Raw genomic sequence first — 24,926 nt, forward strand, 5'->3', positions numbered from 1 at the left:
TTTCCTTCCTAACAAGACAATTTCAAATCAAATAAATTGTCTTCTTACTGAAGAAATTTCGAGTTTAATGTACATGTAACTTTAAATATAATAGAAAAAATGTGTTAGATTTATAGTTTGAGTACATTAAACAGGTTGTTGTGATCACTTGAAAACAGGGGAAAGCTAAGGGCAAATGAAAGATAACTACTTTTAAAGAGTATTGATAGTTGAATAATAGTTTTTAGGAGAAAGGATTGCTTTGCCTATCACTGAATCAAGGTTCTGATTGAGGGTTGCATGTCTCTGGCAGACAGTTTCCAGAACTTACTGTGTTTTATCAATTAAGATCTTTAACTGAAAGAGGCCTCTCAAAGCATCTTTCAGAATTTCTGAAAGGTTTTTTTTTGTTTTTTGTTTTTTTGTTGTTGTTGTTTTTTAAGCTTAGAAAAATGTATCCTGAAGAATCAGAAGTCATCCAAATGCTGGGAACCTGGCCATGATTGCTTATTTCAGAATTTTTTTCACTTTAGTTATAGGGTTTGCAAAACAGAATGCCAGACTATTCTAAGAGAAATTGCTATATGAATAAATCACCTTGTCCCACTGGGGATAGCATCATCTGGCCAGTATTCATTCTAATTTTTTTACTGGATAAAATGAATGATGTTTTGTTCATAAAAAGAGTTATATCTGAGGTTTCTTGATGGTATTACTAGTTCTTCCTGGTAAACTAAGGGCTACTCGATATCTCCACTTTTTTTCATTAAATATAATTTTTATTTTAATCGTAGTGGCTTACATATCATTGACAATATTTTAGGTACATATTAACATAAAATCAGGGGAATTCCCATCACCGAATTGTTCTCCCTCCACCTCTGTTCCCGTCCTTCTTCCCATATCCTCTTCCCTTACCCCCGGCGCTGCTAGAATAAGGGGTCCCCTCTGTGCCTAGCTTACTACTAAGTGGTCTTACACCTATTTGGTCTTGGTACCTTCCTTACCCCCCATCCCCAATTGGGAGGCGGGACTAGATAGTTCAAGTTATGCGGTTTTGTTGGAAGAAGAGAAAAGTAAAAACCTGGAGAAAAAAAAGAAAAAAGAATCAGATACTCGGGAAATGGGCGGAGTCCTTCTAAAGGCTTTCATCCTTGGTTTGAGAGATGAAGGGGAAAAAGAAGGTGAAACACCACAACAGTACATAAAGAACTGTCAAATAAAATATCCAGTGAGCATTCCAAAAAACAAACAAAACAAAACAAAACAAAAGGGTAAGCACCATATAAAAGCCATGGTATTGAGATAAAAAAATGTGGCAGAGCACATAAGAAAAGAAAAGAAGAAAATAAATAAATAAATATAAATGGAGACATCCACTTTTGTCAGGGTTGGACTTGGATTCTTTTTTTCCTGTCAGTTGGAAGATCTTCTGATGTTGACCTATGATCCTTAAGCAGATTGTTAAATAGTTTTTATTGAATTAAAAACTTTATAATTTCTGGGGCCGGGAAGGTGGCGCTAGAGGTAAAGTGTCTGCCTTGCAAGCGCTAGCCAAGGAAGGAAGGAAGGACTGCGGTTCGATCCCCCGGCGTCCCATATGGTCCCCCCAAGCCAGGGGCGATTTCTGAGCACATAGCCAGGAGTAACCCCTGAGCATCAAACGGGTGTGGCCCAAAAACCAAAAAAAAAAAAAGTTTATAATTTCTACATACCAGATGACCTCTCTAGCACGACTGATTTCCTTCATTGAAGTCAAGAGATCATTCATTGGGGTGCTCACTCTTCTTTCAGCACTCTGTGCTTGTAACTAGTTTCATTTGTTGTCCTTTTCTAAAATATGGAAGTATTTTCTTTTACCTGGTAATACCCAGAGCTTTCTCCTGGACTCATTCAGACTCTCCCTTGAAAATTCAACCCCACCTCTAAGTTCTCTCTGGTGTGTCTTGTATTCTCAGGCTCTGACGCTCAGCCTAGACTTCATATCCTGTTGAGTCAACCAACTCTATTCCTTCCTTTTGGTCAAAAATATCTGAGTGTCAAAAGAATTATTCCAAACAGGTTTTAAGCAAGTAGCCTTAATAAAAACTGAGACTGAGACTATTTTGTTGTGCTGTTATTTTTGGTTCTTGTTTGGGGACCACACCCAGCTAATACTTCTGGCTTTTTGCTCAGTGGTCACTCCTGGCCATACATACAAAAGATTGAAACTAAGCCTCCTACAAAGCACACATTATAGCTTTTTGAGCTATCTCTTCAACTCCATACTTGTTTGATTAATACAAATTAATTACTACTGAATGATGATAAGAAGAAAATGAGACAACTTTGAAGTTATAGAAGTCAAAAAAGCAAATGATTTTATTTAAATCTAGAAGTGCATAGAATATTTGATTAGGCAAATCTACCTGTGTCCAAAAACAAAGAAAATAAATAAGTGATTATGAATCACATATAAATAGTGATTCCTTTGTAAAGAAGTTCATCACAATGATAAAACCTAATAAAGCTTGGAAGGATATTTAAACATTAAAAGTAATAAAAGAATAACAATTATTTATGTGTGCCTTTTGATTTTCTGCAAAAATCATACCTCAAGGGGTCTAGAGTGAGCAAAGTACTTGTTTTGCATGCAGCCGACCTAACTCAGGTGTCCCATATGGTAAATTAATTTTTATTAAAACATTATGGTTTATGAAGGGGTTGAAATAGTATTTTTCAGGTATATGATATACCAACACCAATTTTACCACCAATATGACCTTTCTTTTACTTGTGTCCCTAGATTTCCTCGCACTCCCCAGTCTATCCTCTTGGAAGACATATAACAAATTTATTCCACATTCCTTATTCTAACAAAACTTAAAAGAATGATAAATGAAAATATCAGAAAATGCATTAAAGTATTTTGTCATGATTAATTGCTATAGGATTTAAATCTATGTAAACAAATTCAAGTTAGTTAATACAATATAATGTAATGCCCATTCTCATTTGCTTAGGAAAGTTTTCACTTTAACTTCTAAGGTATATTGCATAAGATTTTATTTTGCAGTTGGATCTTATTGTGGTAATTATGTTTTCCCTGTTCTAAATATAGCCTATTTAAAAAAAATTTGTGATAATATGTTTAGAGCTTACATGAAATATGTAAAACCTAAAAATGTAGAATTTGGTAAGAATGAAAAGATTTAAGAAAATTTAAAGGGGAAGATCTGAATAGGCCTATGAGAATGCAAATTGCTTTGTTCTAAGAAATGGAATATTAGCTTTATATTAGAATATAAAATATTATATTTTACATACTGGTTAATTATAATAAGAAAAATATGCGATATATACCTCTATGGATAGAAAAGGCCTGCTTATATATCAACAACCAATATAAATGAGTCATTAATTCATTATTGAAAATATATAAAATTCCTTAAGAAGCTAGATGTAAGCATGTTTTAATCTAGTAGAGGGCAATTATAAGCACCATGAGTGAGTGCAAAATTCAATGCTACATTCCGGGACCTTTGTCCTGTTCTTTAAAGAAGTTCCTTTAACACTTCTTAGGCAGGAAAAATCTTTTAAAGATATGGTGTCTAAGCAAATATTTAATAATATGAAAGATGGAACTGGACTCAATAGGCAAGGATCCAAATTCAGTGTGGTAATAAGATGGTAAGGGAGGAATGACCTTGGTATTTTCTAGAATCATATAAAGGTCTGAATGGTTGTGCAATCTAAGGAATGCAGAAAATATGATTTTCTGTGGTGCTTTGCAAAAGTTATTTTAAATGCTTTAATCAGGAAAATAGTTTGGCTTGCTTTAGAATGATTTTGTTAAATGTTGCACAGGGAAAATGTTGCGGGAGTCAAATTTGGAATGAGGACACCAGATAAGAGGTGTTTATAATAACTGAGTCAATAAATAATGATTACTCAAACTCTCCTGTTCTAGTAGAGGTGAATGTAACTAAGTTTTTTTGAAAAGATAAGCAACAGGTCATGTTTGATGCATTACTTTTTTGACTTGATGGCGATGTAAGTAAAATTGCCTCCTTCAGATATTTTGGCTCTAGCAAATAAAGTATTTTACACAAGACAGAAAGACTGATTCATATCCAATATGAATAGACACATTCCTGATTAGGACATCTTAAGATTGAGGTATTTTAGACATGAAAGTAGAAATACCAAATAATCCACTGCTTTATACAGACTAAATACATAATTTGTTAGAGATAGAGACATAGAGAGGAGTGATAACCCATTGTCTTTTTTGCTAGGACAATTCTGGTATGTACCTGTGGCCCCAAAAATCTTTTTAAAAGGGCCCCTTCTTCACTTTCAACAGCAACCCATATCATTTTTGTGTGTACTTTATTTATATAGCATTCTCCTTAACCAGACAAAACCTTTTGTCTGGAGAGATCATTAGTAAATGTATGCAAATACAGTTAGAGCCCAAAGAAGTGGAATGAGACTAAGAAGCAGCACCAGATTAAGTGAGATGCCTAGAAAAAGTGGAGTAATTCAGGTAAAGAGAATTTCCCTGGAAAGGAGAGTTTGCGCTTTTTTGTTTCATACTGGGAGTCTCACTTGGTACTGCTGGAGGTGGAATCTTTTGTCTTAATGTTCAGGAGTTGTTCCAGTAGTAAACCCCTTTGCCTTTTACATGCAAAGCAAGAGCTCCCATCCTTTGAATTATCTCTCTGGCCCCAAGAAAAGTGTTTTAATGTCCAACAGAAAGACATGGGTACTCAGGGACTTCTGTGTATGACAATACAGAGGATGGTCTCAGTGGAACCCAAGTGGAATGAATTAGGGAACTTGAATGTTCTTACTCTGTCTGTCTGTTCCCTCACTTTTTAGTCTACCATTATACTTCTCTAGGTAATGAATTTAAATGTCTTCTGTTGAAGCTTATCTCAGGCTCCAACAGTGAGTTTATTGGAATTAATTACCCCCTGTTTTCCCCTAGCAATTTGTAAATTTTCATGTGACCATTTTAATTGTTCATTTTGTTATTAGTTACCTATGTATGACTATGTGTCCTCAATAGACTCCAAGTGGGTAAATACATGAATAAATAAACAATGAGTGAGAAAGTGAGTAAAAATTTAGAATTCCAATGGAGTTAGTGCCAAATACAAATGCAGGGTAACAGCCACAGACAATTGGTACTTCTGTTTTCTTCCTCAAATTATTTGTTCATAAGCAAAAGCTTTTGCTGTCAGCAATGACTATTTCACATACAATGGATAATTGCAGGAAGCTATTTTCTGCTCTGTTGGTCCTAGGCTGCTCATAATTATGACAAAAATAAGTTTTTTTGAAACAAAAATCATGCATTATTTTTATTTATTTATTTAATCTCTTTTTATGTAGTGTTTGAAGGATAGACTCTGAAATGCCAAAGAATAAATTCTAATTTAAGCTCTTTAGCTCAGATAGAATATAAGAGGAGCCTAAAACTTTTGAAAGGTGTGAAGAAATAATAATATATGAAAAGGCTTTCTTAGGAAAAATAATAGTGTATTTTGGAACTGCCTAGCAGCATGTACCTTATTTGTGTGTTGTATAAGCCTTAAGTAGTATCAAGAAAATAAGTACCATATTAAGTCTCTCGGGAAAGTCAGTGATATTTTTTTCTTATCAGTAAAATGATGGAAATCTCATCTTCCTGCTACATTGGAAATATTCTCAAATAAATTCCAAGTGTGATATGATATTGGAAGTTAAATTTATGGGTACAAAAGCTACCGGTATGTTGAATTGTGCTAAGATGAGTGTTGCTTTGCCTAATTGTTGCTTTTGGAATTATCTGACAGACCAAAGAAATTCATGAATGCCAGTATGAAAAAAAAAGATGTGATTAGAAATTTAATTAGGTATATATAGGGAGATCTGAGAATGGGATTATTGGCAGCCCATTAAAGTTCCCAAATCAAGATACTGGAGTCAAAGATATACTAAACTCTGACACCATGGTATCTTAAAAAATTGGGGTGCCAGAGCGGTGGCTCAAGCAGTAAGATAAGAAATCTCTGCCTTGCACACACTAGCCTAGAATGGACTGCAGTTCAATCCCCTAGAATCCCATATGGTCCCCCAAGCCAGTAGTGATTTCTGAGCACATAGCCCCAAGTAACCCTTGAGCATCACCGGGTGTGGCCCCAGAACAAAAACAAACAAACAAACAAACAAACAAACAAACAAACAAAATGGGGCCTGAAATAAGTCCTTTATTCTTCCTCTTGCCTAGGTGGGTTTGTGTGCTGTGAACAATTTTTGTCAATGTCAGAAGACTTCATACACCTTTCACATAACAGCCTGTCTGAGTGAATTCTGTTCTGGGTGCTGTGAACACAAAGTTAAAAACCAATTAGGACTAATTAGTCTTGGACTTGCCCTTGGTTTCTTTTGTCACTATACCATTGGTCTCTTTTGTCACTAAGGAATTGACCATATTTCACCTCTTTGCTGTTTGGTAGAATCTCCTGGAAATGTTATGTCTTGAATCTGGGTAGATTTATGTTGCAAAACCTATTGCCAAAGTACTACTCTACACAACTCTCTGCAGAGAGGACGAAGGTCTTTCTGGTTCCTATCACCAAAACTCACCTCACCAGGACACAGTTGTGTTCTAGAGTTGTAGTCTGCTCTTGAACAGCACAAAGAACTCTCTCCCGGAGTTTTAGTTTTCTTTTACTCTGAAGTTTTTAAACACAGTCAGGATCAGAGCTGTGGTATAAATGAGACCTTTATCTGTGGTTACTGCCACTGAGCTAAGCTCATGGCCAGCTCTGACTTCAGCCACATTTGGACCTTATAGTGCTCAGATACAATTTTTGTTTTCTGTGGTACTTTAACCTGGATGCTCCTCTAAGTATCTGTCAGAATGACCCGCACATCAGCTCTTCCTTATGCAAAGTGGCAATTTTCCTAATCGTCACCTGGAAATCAAAGTAAATTCTTACTTTTCTTGAATAAATTGTACCTCTAAATTGACTTGTTATTATAGGAAGTAGGGCTTTGATGAGGCAAATTTAAAATAGCTTAAAATATCTTCATGATTTTACATGTTTTTTTTTTAATTTCTTGAACTGAGTAGATTCAATAAGATTTTTGTCTGAAGTTAGTTAAAATAAATATATAAAAATGGAAATATATTCCCTGTTCAAGGATTTGAAGATTAATATTGTCAAAGTCTGGCCCTAAGCATTATACAGATTCAATATAGTTTCTATAAAACACTCAGGTCATTTTTAAGAATATAGATCAAATGATGTTAAAATTTATGTGGATCAATAAAATTCTTCAAATAGCCAAAACACTTCTAGGAAAATAGGGGATAAGAGGCTTATCTTTCCCCAACTTCTCTTCTCCTAACTACACTGTAAAGCTGTATTAGTCAAAACATTGTGGAACTGGAATAAAAATATATTCTCAGACCAGTGGAATAGAGTTGAGTATATAGAGACAGATCTTCAGGTATATGGACAGTTACCCTTCAGGTTACTAAAGGGGTATAAATCTGAAGTGGGACAAGAAAATCTATTTAACAAATGTATCAGGGGCTGGCGAGGTGGCGCTAGAGGTAAGGTGTCTGCCTTGCAAGCACTAGCCAACGATCAGGACCACTGTTCAATCCCCCGGCAACCCATATGGTCCCCCCAAGCCAGGGGCAATTTCTGAGTGCTTAGCCAGGAGTAACCCCTGAGCATCAAATGGGTGTGGCCCAAAAAACCAAAACAAACAAACAAAAAAAACCTGGTTGTATCTGGGTCATTAGGAAAGAAAATTTTCTATTTAAAAACTAGAGCATAGAACAGGTGGTTATAAAATGATAGACAAAGTGCAAACATGACTTTCATTGCTTTAGGTGCAAACATTGCTATATGGATTGGCATTTAAGATTTATAATGCTTAATGTAAGAAAATATTATTCAGGAAGTAAGGTAAAGTATTGGGATCAAGTACTTAACCAGTTTCTTTGTTTTGGTTTTGGATTCACCTCTCCTGATCTCAGCAATCCTTCTGTTGTCCTTGTCTATTTAGGTATTGACCTTGCATGAAATAGAATCTATTCTATGGCAGGAAAACTCTGGGTGTTTAATCTTGCTAATATAGGGCTTCACTGCTATTTGAGCTAGTGAGTGAATTGATGGCCATTTCTCTAGTGGCTGTTCACTGCCTCTTTATGAGATTAATAATCTTCAGGAATAGACTCATCACAGGAAATATTTTGCTATCAAAATTTAGAAAAATGCTACCCAAAGATTAAATATAACTGTCAATTTCATTAAAACTGAGATTACATATTTTATCCTGAACAGGATTGAAACCTCAACAGAAGAGACTAGAGATCTCTTAGAGAAGAACTCTCACAATGGAGAGTATGATTGTGATGGTTGTGCTGTGTCATTTTGTGGGGTTTTGAATTTTGATTTGTGTTCTTTATGTATAGAAGAGTTCCAATTTCCTAATCAAGTGTAGGCAATATTTTGGAGTTATAAGTTTTAGTATGTATCTTGTTGAATCTACATATTAGATTTTGGTAGTTGTTAAATGGACAGAATTTCTATACTCAGACAGTGCATTTGAAATACAAGTTGTCCTATGTGGGCAAGAATTGGTCTGAGAATACACAGATAAAAATACTGTGTTTCGAGCTGGAGAGATAGCATGGAGGTGGTGCATTTGCCTTGCATGCAGAAGGACTGTGGGTTCAAATCCTGGCATCCCATATGGTCCCCAGTGCCTGCCAGGAGCGATTTCTGAGCCTAAAGCCAGGAGTAATCCCTGAGTGCTGCTGGGTCTGACCCAAAAAGCAAAAAAAGAAAAAAAATTTACTGTGTATCTTCAAGTTCCTTCTATAAAATGCATAATGTTTTCATAGAACCTGTGTACATATTCCATTATTCCAATATAGTTTAATTACTTAAAATTACTTATATGATACAATATAAATGTGCTATATAATAAGTTGGTATTCTATATTGTTTAGAGTAGTGATAAGGAATAAAAGTTTGCATGTTCAGTATAAACACAAATTTCATAGAGCTAGGTTCATGGTGCAGTTTCCATCTATTGTTGGTTTAATGCAAAATTAAAAATTAAATTGCTCATGTGTGAGCTCCAAAAAGCCTGCCACTTGTTAATTTAAGTAACTTTACCTTTATTAGGAATACAGACAACAATGTACTGGAATAATTTTAAATGTACAATTGTTCAGTTAAATGCAGAAAAAGTGAACTATCTTGCTGAAAAGGGAAGATTTGGGAATACCCATTGATGCTGGCTAGAGGTTCCATGAATATTTCAGGCCAATGTAAAGAGACTCAACATAGCATTGGTCCTTGTCAGTGTGTTGAAATTTTAGAGCTATTTAGGGATTTGCTTATGAATTTGTGCCATGAGTTTTCATTGTTCCATTTTACCCTAGGCTTATGACTTTTAATTTTGAAATCTTTCTTTTATTTTTTCCTTTGAGGTAATTAATTTTTATTCAGTGGAAGGGGAAACTCCAAGCATTTGATGAATCACTGAAGAAAAGTTCAGATGTGAGGATTGATGTGCTAGATTGCAGTGGCATCCCCTGTGTTCCATTGCTCTGGAAACCAGCTGTCTGATCAAATGGTGTTTTGTTTGTGTTCATGAGTGTTGTTGGAGTCCTTCAGAGAGACCTCTTGGTTCTTTTGGTTAGGAAAGTGTTACACTACTCTTTCTCATCACACCGTTATATTAGAGTTTACTCGGAGTTTCTGAGTGGACTCTATAGCCCTCTATATTTTATCAGCTTTGAATATTCCAGTCTTATTTTGGAGATCATTAGCATCTTTATACCCTTAGAGCCTCTGTTCTCTACATCATTCAAGTAGGATCTTTATAATGTTAATATAAAGGTAAGTTCTTTTATTTTGAGACTAGGCCTTTTCACTCAGCCCATGAATTGTTTTCCTTTTATACAGGGTATACTTAAGGGAAAGCAAATAGAAGCAGTCTCGTAGCCTCTCTGTGATGGTGGTGCCCTTACTTATGTGATATAATGCTGTATGCATCTGGTATGGGGATTGTTGGCTTGGAAAACAAGTGGAATTGAGGGTCAAAGAGAGGTGGGATCTAGGAACAGAGAAGCAAAAAATAAAAATTGTTCTTTTGACTACTCTGAGCTAGTCAGGTTCTCTCTGCCACGAGCTTCACAAAGAAACCTCTCTCTTCTTTCGCATGCCTTGGTATGTACTTTCTGAAAGCCACTGGCATGTTATCCATTTCCTGAGCTTCCCTTGTTTCAGTTTCCAAAAACAGCACGGGACCCAAGTACAGACACCATGGCTCAGAATGTATGTTTTATATCAAGGAGACAAAGAACCAGTTCAAATGGGGACTTCACTGGGAACTCATCTTCCCAGACAAGTCATTGTAAACACCAGCATGCTGCTTCCAAACCTCAGACTGTTTCAAAGCCAAATATGAAGCATAGAGCTTAACTTTTGTGCCGGCCTCCACATGGTCCTTCTCTGTCTAGTTAGCAGCACACTGTGCATTATACAGACATAACTTTCCTATTGACAGTCTTGGACTTTCTGAAAATCTGGCTGCCCCAGGTAATCAGGTTTCTGGTTGAGACTATCGGATTCAGGGAAGAGGAAGAAACCTACTGCTCACCTAGTACAATATTAGATAGTGCATATTGGTGTTGATCAATCTATATTTAAATAAGAATAAAATTTACTTTAATATTCCCTGAAAACAACTTGTGGCAAGACTATCAGTTCTTTGTAGGAAAATAAATGAATTTATATAAATTTCTACAAATGTATATAAAAATAAATGAATATAATTTTGGTACTGGCAGCTTGATAGCCCAGGTAAGTACATCCTGGTTTAGAGAAAGGACACTATGCTGTATAAATCTGATTGTTTAGACATTAAGTTGACTAACTGGACATTAAATGAAGGGTTCTCAAAACTTGGAGCTAATAATTTGTATGTCCACTCCTCTTAGGAATGTAGAGAGTCTTCTGTGGTACTCAATTTAACCCTGTCAAGATCATAGGTGAGGATGTAGGACACTAAGTTATGTTGACATAGTGCTATCAGTGCTTGCCTCACTGGTAGCCTATTTAGCCTAATCACAGAAACTCTTTACCAGGGTCATTCCAGGGCCATTTTATCAAAACTGGTAAGTGGAGCAGACTTCATATTGTAGTAGGCCCTTTTCCTGATCTGTTTCTATTCACTTACTCTATTTTTCTCCTGAAGAAATAGATTTACCTTACACCACTGGACACTCTTCTCTCATCACCAGAGCAATGTGATTACTGTCCAAAATTTTAGATGCATTGACTGGACACACAGACACAAACTGGAAGCTGCTCTACTGGGTAGTCAGGACTGTTCTCTCCATGTTAGAGTAGGTGTGTGTCCATGCTCAACAGTTTGCACTCAGTTCCCTGAAAAGGCTGCCTTTTGGCCAGCTGCCTTAATAGAGCCAATTGACTAGAGTTTTTACCTGAAACAATCTCTCATCAGGGTTTTAGCCTTTCAATAAAAATTGCAGAGTCTTTCTACAGTCAACTACTTTTCTTGATTCTGTCTACTTGTGCTTACTATACAGTTTCTGACAGGCATGATTGCATTACCTTCAGTGAGTGGAGAGACTGCTATTCTAGGACAGAACTGATTTCTATGCAGCTTCTTTACAAAGTTCTAAATACACACCAGCTTTCAGAATCATAGATAATGACAAAGAGCTCCCTGAGTTCGTTCAATCACTTAGAAAAACTGGAAAGAGGGTTCTACCAGATATTGCTTTCAGACTACTATGTATTCATCTCCTTGCTCATGCTGGTGCCCTGGTTCTGGGAAGTATCCGGACAGTATGAGTCTTGAAGTATAGCTATAGTTCCTTTTTAGGGATGTAGACAGAAGCCTATCAAGGAGTTAAAAAAGGGCATAAGAGATGGAAGAGAGGTGCCTTTAAAACCTACAGGAAAAGGTAGATAAGGATTACTATGGTCTTTTTTTCTTTAAATTTCTGTGAGCATTGAAGTACTTATATTTAATTGAGGATCTAGTGAGAATGTGGGGTTCTTTGAGTGGTCAGCTACAGACTTATTGTCAGTTGCAGCTTATCCTTCCTACCTCCTGAATCCTTGGGTTCACCTGGGGCATTCTGATTGCTCATTTGAGAAGTGCATTTTCTCATCACTCTGAGTTACCTTGATTCTGAAGCCTTTTATTTAGAAGTTGGTTAAAGGATGTAAATATGATCTATAAAATATCATTATTGCAATATGTATTTTCACTGCTTAGAGAGGAATTTTTCTCCTTCATCTTGTTTCTTTTGCTTTTAATGGGGGCTTCAAATAAATGTCTTTGGAAGGAATGTGCAAAGATGAGATTCCCCTTGACCTCTCTGGAAATGATATGTACAAAAGAATGTGAATTTTAGATAATGCTTCCCATTTCTGTTGCCGTAGGTGATGGAAGCTATGTCTGACTATAATCTCTTTTCTTTCTTCATAAGAAGGCCCTTTGCAAGTGGTGTTCTTATGACTTTTGGTAGAGAGAAGCTCACAAAGATGACTTTGACTTTGGCGATCATTAAAAAAATGACTGACCTGATGAAAGGCATCACTTTCCCCAACTTTAAATTGTATTACAAAGCAATAGTCATTAAAACAGCATGGTATTTGAATAAAGACAGTATCTCCTATCAATGGAATTGACTTGAAATTCAGAAAAATGTTCCCCAGTTATACAATCCATTAATCTTTGATAAAGGGGCAAAAAATACAAAATGAAGCTAGGAAAGCCTCTTCAAAAAGTAGTATTGGGACAACTGGTCAGCCACATCGATAAAAAAAAAAAAACCCTCAGACCTCCATTAACAATGTGCACAAAGGTCAAATCAAAATTGATTAAAGTCCTTGATATCAGTCCTGAAACTTATAAGGTATATAAAGAAAGCATAAGCAAAACATTCTATGACATTGCAACTAAAAGCATTTTCAAGGATGAAACACCACTGTCCAAACAAGTGGAAACAGACATAAACAAATGAGACAACATTGCACTTAGAAACTTCTTCTGCACATCAAAGGAAACAGTGACTAGGAATACAAAGGCCACCCATGAAATGGGGGAAACTATTTACCCAACACCTATCATATAAGGGGCTAATATCTAAGGTATACAAGGTACTGTTAGAACTTAACAAGAAAAAATAAATCTAACCTCATTAAAAAGTGGGGAGAAGAAATGAAAAGACACTTTTACAAAGAAGAAATACAAATGGCCAAAAAGCACATGAAAAAATGCTCCACATCACTAATCATCAGGGAGATGCAAATCAAAACAACAAAGAAGTATCATCTCATGCCACAGAGACTGGCACACATCACAAAGAATAAGAATAATCAATGCTGGCAGGGATGTGGGAAGAAAGGAACTCTCATTCACTTCTTGTGGGAATGCCTTCTAGTCCAGCCTTTTTGGAAAACAATCTGGATAGTCCTCAGAAAACTAGAACTTGAGCTCCCATATGATACAGCAATACCACTCTTAGAATATACCCTAGGATCACAAAAACACAATGCAAAAATGCCTTCTGCATGCAAAGTTCATTGCAGCTCTGTTTACAATAGACAAAATCCAGAAACAACTCAGGTGTTCAAAAAACAGTTGAGTGGCTAAAGAAACTGTGGTACATATACACAACTGAATTTTATGCAGCTATTAGAAAAGATGAAGTCATGAAATTTGCCTGAGTGGACATGGAGAATATTATGCTGAGTGAAATAAATGAGAGGGAGATAGACACAGAATAGTGTTATTTAAGAAAATAAATGATAGTATGGTAATAATACTCAGAGATAAAAGAGATGAGGATCAAAAAAAACCAGCCCAACTATATTAACAGCTATCATGACAATGATAATCAGTGAGAGAAATAGACAGGCAGGGTGTAGGGGAGGAAGGAAATGGGGGATATTGTTAGTGGGAAGGTTGCACTGGTGAGTGTGTGTGTGTACATTTTATGACTGACACCCAACTACGAACATGTTTGTAACATGGTACTTTAATAAAGATATTATTATTATTATTTTTTAAAAAGATTGGACTAAAATACATTTTATTATTTCTAGAAACCTTTCCAATACTTCCAGCATGGACCGGAATCCTTCTTGCTCTGAATTCTCCCCTAGAGCTCATTTATGGTTGGTTAAAGAGTTTTTTGACCGTGGCTCCCTGTGTGTGACACCAGGCGGGGAAAATCCGCGAAAGTACACCGGCCCAGTGGGGCTCAGCTGTGAAAGACTGTGAGTGTGACCTGTCTATGTCTGTCTACTGTCCTCTTGCGTGAAACTCTTGCGAGTGGGGCAAAAAGAGCCTCCAGAAACCTCACTCGCCCAGACGCCATTTTCAGGGAGGGACTTCAGAGCATAAAAACCGGCTAACCTTTGCAAAAGCTGGCTCCCTGTGTGTGACACCAGGCGGGGAAAATCCGCGAAAGTACACCGGCCCGGTGGGGCTCAGCTGTGAAAGACTGTGAGTGTGACCTGTCTATGTCTGTCTACTGTCCTCTTGTGTGAAACTCTTGCGAGTGGGGCAAAAAGAGGCTCAGAGGAGCACGGCCGCTCTGCTTCGCTACGCGGCCATGCACTCTTTCTAAGGAAAGAACTCCATTGCAACAAGAAGGAAAAATCACACTAAGAACGGCGCTATATCACAGAAGCAAACATTTCTCTCCAGACTGTCTTCTCTGCTGCGTGCTCGGGCCTAAGATTTGACCCAGTGTGAGGCTTCATCCACGGAGGACTCCCCTCCCTTAGAGGCAAGTCAGCCCATCCAGAAAGGGAGGAGCCAGAGGAGTGTGCTGCCTACATCATATAGACAATGAATACCACTACAACACGTAGAAAAACCCACAATACAAGTGTGACAATGGGGAAACAATGCAGGCCAGCATCAGACATAGAGAATGAAGATGACAATTCTGAGGACCAGATAATGACTGAACAACTAATCAACCTCTCAGATAAGGACTTTAGACTAGCAATATGGAAGGTGCTCAACAGACTCCAAGAAACCATGGATCGAGTTGAACAGAACACTAATAAGAACCAAGAAAATATGAAGGCAGAAATGACAAAACTCCAAACTGAAATAACATGTCAACTAACAGGACTGAAAAAGTCAGTAAACGAAGTGAATGACAAAATGGATAAGCTCTGGGACAGGGTATCAGAAGCTGAGAATAGACTTGGTGCTGTGGAAGATGAGATACATAACAATTCCATACAGCAGGAGAGATTGGACAAAAAACTTAAAGCAAATGAGCAGACAATGGAAAAATTAGTCAAAGAATGGGAACAGACGAAAATAGAAGTCTATGATAAGATCAACAGAAACAACTTAAGAATCATTGGAGTCCCAGAGACCCAGGAAGAAAATTTCCAGGAAGAATCAATGGTCAAGAACATCATTAAAGAGAAACTTCCAGAGCTAAAGAATATATGTGATCAAATCCTGCATGCCCGAAGAGTACCAACCAAAAGAGACCCCAGAAAAACCACCCCAAGACACATCCTAGTCACAATGACAAATCCCACAGATAGAGACAGAATTCTGAAAACAGCAAGATCAAAAGGGGAAATCATGTTCAAGCAAGCTTCCCTGAGATTTACAGCAGACCTGTCACCAGAAACGCTCAATGCCAGAAAGCAGTGGTGGGATATTGTGACAAGACTGAATGAAATGAATGCTTCACCCAGAATACTATACCCAGCAAAACTCACTTTCCGGTTTGATGGAAGAATACATGGTTTCACAGACAAAAAACAGCTCAGAAACTTCACAGACACAAAACCAGTCTTAAGAGAAAAACTGAAAGACCTAATCTAAGACAAGACTACCCAAAAGACACACCAAATTTTGAAATAAAGATGGCGTTAAATCCCAGGACAATTCTTTCTCTCAACGTCAATGGACTAAATGCACCAGTCAAGAGACACAGAGTGGCTAAATGGATCAAAAAACTCAATCCAACCTTCTGCTGCCTACAAGAAACGCACCTGAATAGTCAGAACAAACATAGACTCAAAATAAAAGGCTGGAGAAAAGTTATCCAAGCAAACAACACCCATAAAAAAGCTGGAGTGGCCATACTAATATCAGATAATGCAAACTTTATACTCAGGAAGGTTGTAAGGGACAAAGACGGACATTTTATATTAATCAAGGGGTACGTAGAGCAGGAAGAATTCACTCTCCTAAACATATATGCACCGAATGAGGGGCCAGCAAAATATTTAATACAACTGTTGACAAATCTGAAAAATAATATCAACAACAACACAATAATTGTGGGGGACCTTAACACGGCTTTGTCAACACTGGACAGGTCAACCAGACTGAAACCCAACAAGAATATACTAGACCTGAGGAGAGAAATGGAAGAAAGAGGCCTAGTGGATATATATAGGACACTCCATCCCCAGAAACATGGATACACATTCTTCTCCAATGTACATGGGACATTCTCCAGGATAGACTACATGCTGGCACATAAAACATACCTCCATAAGATCAAGAGGATAGAAATTTTGCAGACTACCTTCGCTGACCACAAGGCTCTGAAATTATTTGTGAACTCCAAAGGGACTCAGAAGAAACACTTTAACACCTGGAAGTTAAACAGCCTCATGCTCAATAACCAGTGGGTCCGAGATGGAATCAAGGAGGAAATAAAAAGGTTCCTGGAAACAAATGACAATAAAGACACAAACTCTCAGAACTTATGGGACACAGCAAAAGCAGTACTGAGAGGAAAATTTATAGCTTTGCAAGCACACATCAGGAAGGAAGAAGGAGCTTACCTGAGTAGCTTAATGACACAGCTAATAGAACTAGAAAATGCTCAACAAAAGGACCCAAGAATAGGAAGACAGAAGGAAATAACAAAGCTGAGAGCAGAAATCAACGAAGTGGAAACTCAAAAAACAATCCGAAAGATCAACGAAAGCAGAAGTTGGTTCTTTGAAAAAATAAACAAGATTGATAGACCACTGGCAAACCTAACAAAGAAAGAGAGAGAGAGAAACTTGATAACTCGTATCAGGAATGAAAAAGGAGAGATCACTACTGATATGACAGAGATTCAAAGGGTAATCAGAAACTACTTTGAAAAACTCTATGCCACTAAAAATGAGAACCTGGAAGAAATGGATAAATTCTTGGACTCTTATAATCTTCCACGGTTGAAGGAAGAGGATGTAGCATATCTAAACACCCCCATCACCATTGATGAAATTAAAACAGTAATCAAATGTCTGCCGAAAAACAAAAGCCCAGGTCCAGATGGATTCACTAATGAATTCTATCAAACTTTCCAAGAGGAACTACTGCCAATCTTGGCAAGACTCTTTCATGAAATTGAACAAACAGAAACACTTCCAAATAGCTTTTATGAAGCCAACATCACCTTGATACCTAAACCAGACAGAGACGCTACCAAAAAAGAAAATTACAGACCAATATCACTGATGAATGCAGATGCAAAGATGCTCAACAAAATCCTGGCAAATAGGATTCAATGCCTCGTTAAGAAAATCATCCACTACGATCAAGTAGGTTTCATCCCAGGAATGCAAGGCTGGTTTAACATCCGTAAATCTATCAACATAATACACAACATCAATAACAAGAAAAATAAAAACCACATGATCATATCAATAGATGCAGAGAAAGCATTTGATAAGGTCCAACACCCATTCTTGATCAAAACTCTCAGCAAGATGGGAATGGAGGGAACCTTTCTCAATATAGTGAAGGCCATCTACCACAAGCCAGTGGCAAATATTATCCTCAATGGAGAAAAACTGAAAGCCTTCCCTCTAAATTCTGGCACAAGACAAGGCTGTCCTCTCTCACCACTCCTATTCAACATAGCACTGGAAGTACTTGCTATAGCGATTAGGCAAGAAAAGGATATCAAGGGAATCCAGATAGGAAAGGAAGAAGTCAAGCTCTCACTGTTTGCAGATGACATGATACTCTACTTAGAAAACCCTAAAGACTCTATCAAAATGCTTCTAGAAACAATAGACTCATATAGCAAGGTGGCAGGCTACAAAATTAACACACAAAAATCAATGGCCTTTCTATATACCAATAGTAATAAGGATGAAATGGACATTAAGAAAACAACCCTATTCACAATAGTACCACACAAACTCAAATATCTTGGAATCAACTTGACTAAATATGTGAAGGACCTATACAAAGAAAACTATAAAACTCTGCTCCAAGAAATAAGAGAGGACACACGGAAATGGAAACGCATACCCTGCTCATGGATTGGCAGGATTAACATCATCAAAATGTCAATACTCCCCAAGGCATTATACAGATTTAATGCCATCCCTCTAAAGATACCCATGACATTCTTCAAAGAAGTGGATCAGACACTTTTGAAATTCATTTGGAACAATAAACACCCTCGAATAGCTAAAGCAATCATTGGGAAAAAGAATATGGGAGGAATTACTTTTCCCAACTTTAAACTGTACTACAAAGCAACAGTTATCAAAACAGCATGGTATTGGAATAAGGATAGGTCCTCAGATCAGTGGAATAGGCTTGAATACTCAGAAAATGTTCCCCAGAGATACAACCATCTAATTTTTGATAAAGGAGCAGGAAATCCTAAATGGAGCAGGGAAAGCCTCTTCAACAAGTGGTGTTGGCACAATTGGATAGCCACTTGCAAAAAATTAAACTTAGACCCCCAGCTAACATCATGTACAAAGGTAAAATCCAAATGGATTAAAGACCTCGATATCAGCCCCAAAACCATAAGATATATAGAACAGCACATAGGCAAAACACTCCAGGACATTACAGGCATCTTCAAGGAGGAAACTGCACTCTCCAAGCAAGTGAAAGCAGAGATTAACAGATGGGAATATATTAAGCTGAGAAGCTTCTGCACCTCAAAGGAAATAGTGCCCAGGATACAAGAGCCACCCACTGAGTGGGAGAAACTATTCACCCAATACCCATCAGATAAGGGGCTAATCTCCAAAATATACAAGGCACTGACAGAACTTTACAAGAAAAAAACATCTAACCCCATCAAAAAATGGGGAGAAGAAATGAACAGACACTTTGACAAAGAAGAAATACGCATGGCCAAAAGACACATGAAAAAATGTTCCACATCACTAATCATCAGGGAGATGCAAATCAAAACAACGATGAGATACCACCTCACACCCCAGAGAATGGCACACATCACAAAGAATGAGAATAAACAGTGTTGGCGGGGATGTGGAGAGAAAGGAACTCTTATCCACTGCTGGTGGGAATGCTGTCTAGTTCAACCTTTATGGAAAGCGATATGGAGATTCCTCCAAAAACTGGAAATCGAGCTCCCATACGATCCAGCTATACCACTCCTAGGAATATACCCTAGGAACACAAAAATACAATACAAAAACCCCTTCCTTACACCTATATTCATTGCAGCTCTATTTACCATAGCAAGACTCTGGAAACAACCAAGATGCCCTTCAACAGACGAATGGCTAAAGAAACTGTGGTACATATACACAATGGAATATTATGCAGCTGTCAGGAGAGATGAAGTCATGAAATTTTCCTATACATGGATGTACATGGAATCTATTATGCTGAGTGAAATAAGTCAGAGAGAGAGAGAAAAACGCAGAATGGTCTCACTCATCTATGGGTTTTAAGAAAAATGAAAGACACCCTTGTAATAATAATTTTCAGACACAAAAGAGAAAAGAGCTGGAAGTTCCAGCTCACCTCAGGAAGCTCACCACAAAGAGTGATGAGTTTAGTTAGAGAAATAACTACATTTTGAACTGTCCTAATGTTGAGAATGTATGAGGGAAATGTAGAGCCTGTTTAGGGTACAGGCGGGGGTTTGGTGGGGAGGAGGGAGATTTGGGACTTGGGTGATGGGAATGTTGCACTGGTGATGGGTGGTGTTCCTTTTATGACTGAAACCCAAACACAATCATGTATGTAATCAAGGTGTTTAAATAAAAAAAAAATTATTTTCCTGCCAAAAAAAAAAAAAAGAGTTTTTTGACCAAATAATTTTCCAGCAGCCAAGAAACACCGCACAGCTAACAGTCTTGTTGTTATCTGTGCTTCCCTCCGCCCATTAGTTATTAAAAAATTAAGATAATTTGAATATTGGCAATGCACACAGATTTTGTCCTCTCTCCTCTTTCTTAGTCCCAGGAAATAAGAAATTGCAATCATCATTCAAAACAGAAAATCTAGGGCAATTTTATTTACCAAGTTATATTGGTGTTAATTGTAAGAAAAAATCCTTAAATATTTGTGTTGGCCCCAGAGAGAGAAGCATGAAGGACCCTACTTAAATGGGCAATGGCTCCTAACACAGGACTAGGTATCTAGACCACTACCTGAATATATGTGCACGCATGCGCACATGCACACACGCACACAAGCACACACACACACACACACACACACACACACACACACACACCACTTCTGTTCAGCATTCTTACTCTTACCTTTTGTCTAGGGTGCATAACCATACTGATTCCCCTTGCCCTATGTGATTCTCTGATGTGCACATGCCCACATGCCTTCTTTTTTTGGGGATGGGCAGTTTGGGCCACACCCAGTGACGCTCAGGGGTTACTCCTGGCTATGCGCTCATAAATCACTCTTGGCTTGGGGGACCATATGGGATGCCCATATTGTTGATTGAACCTCAGTCCTCCTAGGTTAGGGCATGCAAGGCAAACACCCTACTGCTTGCACAACCACACTGGCCCTTGTACACAGGCCTTCTTGCTGTTATCAGAACCTAAGGTATATTACTGTGAGAGTTGAGATTCTTTGTTTTATCTCTGCAGCATTAGTAATCACTGATGGTCAAGATACTGTTCTTGGCTGGACCTGGACATGTACACACAGATGGCTTTCCTGGAAAGGAGCCTCAACCTATGGGAAACTGTCAGTATTCCTCAACAGTTACCATTCTAGCTCACTCAATCTCAGTTCTATCCCTTCTAGCTTTTATTTTTGTCAGAAGCCAGCCATCAGCCCAGGAATAGCACTGTTTCAGGTGGAGACAAGCATTGTCTTAGAGTTAAAAAGGTAGTTTTTCACATATGATATGGCCCAGGCTTTCTTCATTAATACCATTCCAATATGGTATTGTCTTGAATGGGTAAATTGTTCTTTATGCAAATAAAAGCATAAAGAAAGAAGGGGAGTAAGTATTTATGTACAAAAGATGTAAAGAAGATTATTGCATATTATTTAATGACTCCAAATATTCAGGGATGAAGATCCATGCTTTAAGTAGTCACACTTCTAAGAACAGGAGAGATTTATGTCCACTGAGCAATAAACAGTAATTATAAACATAATTTTACAAGTGTTCACTAACAATAAAGTTTTAATTTGCTGCAGAAAAGACAATATTCATTATTAAAAGGATATTGTTTATTGGACAAAAGCATGGATATGATTTTGTAGTTTTATTGAGCTATAATTCACATATATAAACTATAATTTGCAAATAAGTTTCAGGCACACACATAATTATTTGTTATATGTGTATATCATTAATAGGGACATTGCTTTCTGAACAGAGTCCATATATAACTTTTGACTGTTCCAAAATTTAACTCTTCTTAGTATTTTATACTATATTCTTTTAGTAAGGTAAGCTAGAGAATGTTATTAAATTATACTTGCTGTACTGCACTTACTGATATTAGAAGTTTATATTATTTGTTTATAAGAAAACTTAGGTATAAGTAAGTGGACCAAAGTCAGACCTAGGCTGTTTTCAGATACCATGAAATGATTAACACAATAAATTTACTTAAAATTCATCATCATAGTTAAAAATCTCTGCATTGATATAAGAATTTTTAGGATTTTATGTTTGGTTTTTCAGCCACACCAGTCATGCTCAGGGGTTACTCCTGGCTATGCACTCAGAAATCGCTCCTGGTTTGGGGGACCATATGGGATGCCAGGGGATTGAACCATGGTCCGTCCTAGGCTAAGTGCGCACAAGGTAGATGCCTTACAGCTTGTGCCATTGCTCCGGCCCCCAGAATTTTTAAGATTAACTTTCTTGACAGTAATGATGGACAACATTAAGATATGTAATTGATAAAAGCACACTAAATGTTTCCTTCCTTGGATGGAATATATCATTCCTTTACTTTGATTCTCTAGGAAAGGAAGTGGTTGAATTCATTCTTTCCTGACTGTTAATGAGCTGCATCAGCTGATTTTCTCCTCCCTCCCCTTAAGGTATTTTCCTCCCTCCCCTTAAGGTATTTTCCTCCCTCCAAAGACTAAATATGTATGAAGGTAAACAAAGGAATCAGCCTAAGCTAACTCTGGGTTTGTGGGAGGGGTCATTGATTTGGGAAGAAGGCAAAACCCAAACCCAACCATTAGTGGCTTGAAGAAAACTGTGACAAATCCAGAGTTAACTGGTTCCTGCCAGAGAAGATAGCACAGCGGTAGAGTGTTTGCCTTGCATGCAACTGATCCAGGATGAATGGTGTATCAAATCCCGGCATCCTATATGGTCCCCCATACCTGCCAGGAGCAATTTCTGAGCACAGAGCCAGGAGTATCCTCTGAGTGCAGCTGGGTGTGACCCCCAATATTTATTTATATGGGTCATGTAGCTTGACCCACATCTGAAAGTGCTCACTCAGGGCTTAAACCTAGCTCTGTGCTTAGGTATCACTCACTCCTGGTGGTACTCAGGGCTCACATTGGGATTGGTATGTGCAAGGCCCCCATACAAATGTTTTAGATATTATGGTATATCGAGATGTCAGATATAAACACCAGTGATGTTTTCTGAGAGGTTTTGAGGAGAGAGATGCAAGACCTGAGGGAGCCTGCTCAGGAGGGGAATTGCTTTGTTGCAGGGCAGTCACACACTGCTGGTGGAATAGAGGGACCTTGCTCTTTGGTCTAGGATTCTCAGTCCTATCCATAGCCATGTCTGAGCTGAGCATCCCTACATAGAAGTGTGGGAAGGAAGGAGGTATATAATGACTGAAGAATCAGTGGCAGTATAGAAACTTGCTTTGGAACTTGTAGAATTTTATAAGGCAAAAAAAGGAGAGGAGAAATTAAATTGGTGTAGCAGGGATTTGATTTAGGGCATCAGACTTGTGAATATGTCCTCTACCAGTGGACCACTTCTCCATCCCACTATTATGTTATTTTTCTCTTCTCACGAGAACTCCCCCTACAGAGATATCTCTCATATGAGGTTTGACTCTGAACTTACTAAGGGAGCTGCCCTGGAGTCTACATACTCACTGCTGAATCATACAAACACTCTCTGAACTAGTTATACTTTGTGGTATCATTATGAAACTCAGGATTGAGTTGTCTGTCCTTTCAAAGTGAAAATGTGAATGAAATATGCTTATCAGCTTATTGAGAATGGCAGGATTAAATTTAATGAGGAACTGAACTTTGAATCACTATTCACGTGAGACGTCTACTGCACAATCTATTCCTGTGCATGTTGTTCTGAGGTCATTGGTGCCACTGGCAAGTGAGTGCTGACTGGCTTAGTGATCCAGTGGGACTCAGGCAGTGTGCCATGGTTAGGGATTTTGCCTCTTCCAAAGGACCTACTTTTCCAATTGTCACCTGCTTCTCAAAACTTATACTATTCATGTGTCATTCGTTGGACTTCTTTAGATAGCTGTCTGTTCATTTCCTCTCCCCATTTTTGATGTTTTTGGTGGGACTTTTAGGTTGTTGGGAGGTTAATCTTTGTGAGTACTTTGAATATCCTGGATATCAATCCTTTATTTGATGTGTTAAGTAAAAATATTTTCTCCCATTCATTTATCTGTCTTTTAGTTTTAGTTCATGTTTCTTTTGTCAGACAGAAACATTTTAGTTTGATGAAGTCCCATTTGTTTAAATTTGATTCTGTAGCATTTGCTATTGCCATGCCTTTGCTATCATTGAGACTCATTTGAGGTCTAGGTCTTGGCATATTTTGCCTATGTTTTTCTCAGCGTGCTTTATAGATTCATGTCTGATCTCAAAGTCTTTTTTTTGGGGGGGGGGTTTAGGTTTTGGGCCACATCCGGTGACGCTCAGGGGTTATTCCCGGCTATGCACTCAGAAATCACTCCTGGCTTGGAGGACCATATGGGATGCGGGGAATCGAACCGTGGTCTGTCCTAGGTTAGCATATGCAAGGCAAATGCTCTACCACTTGCACCACTGCTCTGGTCCCAGATCTCAAAGTCTTTAGATCTACTTTGAATTGACTTTTATGTAAGATTTGAGATATTGATCCAGCTTTAATTTCTTACACATGGTTATTCAGTTGCCCTAAAATCATTTGTTGAAGAGATTGTCTTTACTCTCATGTTCTTGGTTCCTTTGTCAAAAATTAGTTGACCATATATTTGGAACTTTCTGTTGGATAGTCTATTCTGACCCATTCGCCTGAAACTCTGTCTTTGTTCCAGTACCATACTGGCTTTTTTTTTTTTTTGTTATCACTATTGCTTTGTAGTATAGCTTCAAGTTAGGTAATGAGACATCTCCCCCAGTTCTTGTTTTTCAGTATGATTTTTGCTCTCCAGCGTCTTATAAGATTCCACACAAACCTTGTAATTGGCTATTCTAAATCCTTGAAGAATACTGTCAGAACTTGGATAGCCATTGCCTTTAATCTATACAGTAGTTTAGGTAAGATGGTCTTTTTGATAATATTGATTCTTCCAATCAATGAGCATGGAATGCTTTTTCCTTTTCATTGGATTTCCTGCAATTTCTCTAAGTGTTTTGAAGCTTTAATGGTATAGGTTTCACACCTCTTTTGTTAGTATTAATCCAAGATACTTGATGTTTTA

The 24,926-nt window shown here is 37.7% G+C and overlaps 1 protein-coding gene across 1 annotated transcript in view; it reads left to right on the top strand.

Moving 5' to 3' along the window:
* Positions 1–24,926, top strand: part of SH3RF3 (SH3 domain containing ring finger 3) — a 351,630-nt gene that overhangs the window by 136,599 nt on the left and 190,105 nt on the right.

The sequence above is a fragment of the Suncus etruscus genome, chromosome 9 (genome assembly GCF_024139225.1).
Source record: "Suncus etruscus isolate mSunEtr1 chromosome 9, mSunEtr1.pri.cur, whole genome shotgun sequence".
NCBI lineage: Eukaryota > Metazoa > Chordata > Mammalia > Eulipotyphla > Soricidae > Suncus > Suncus etruscus.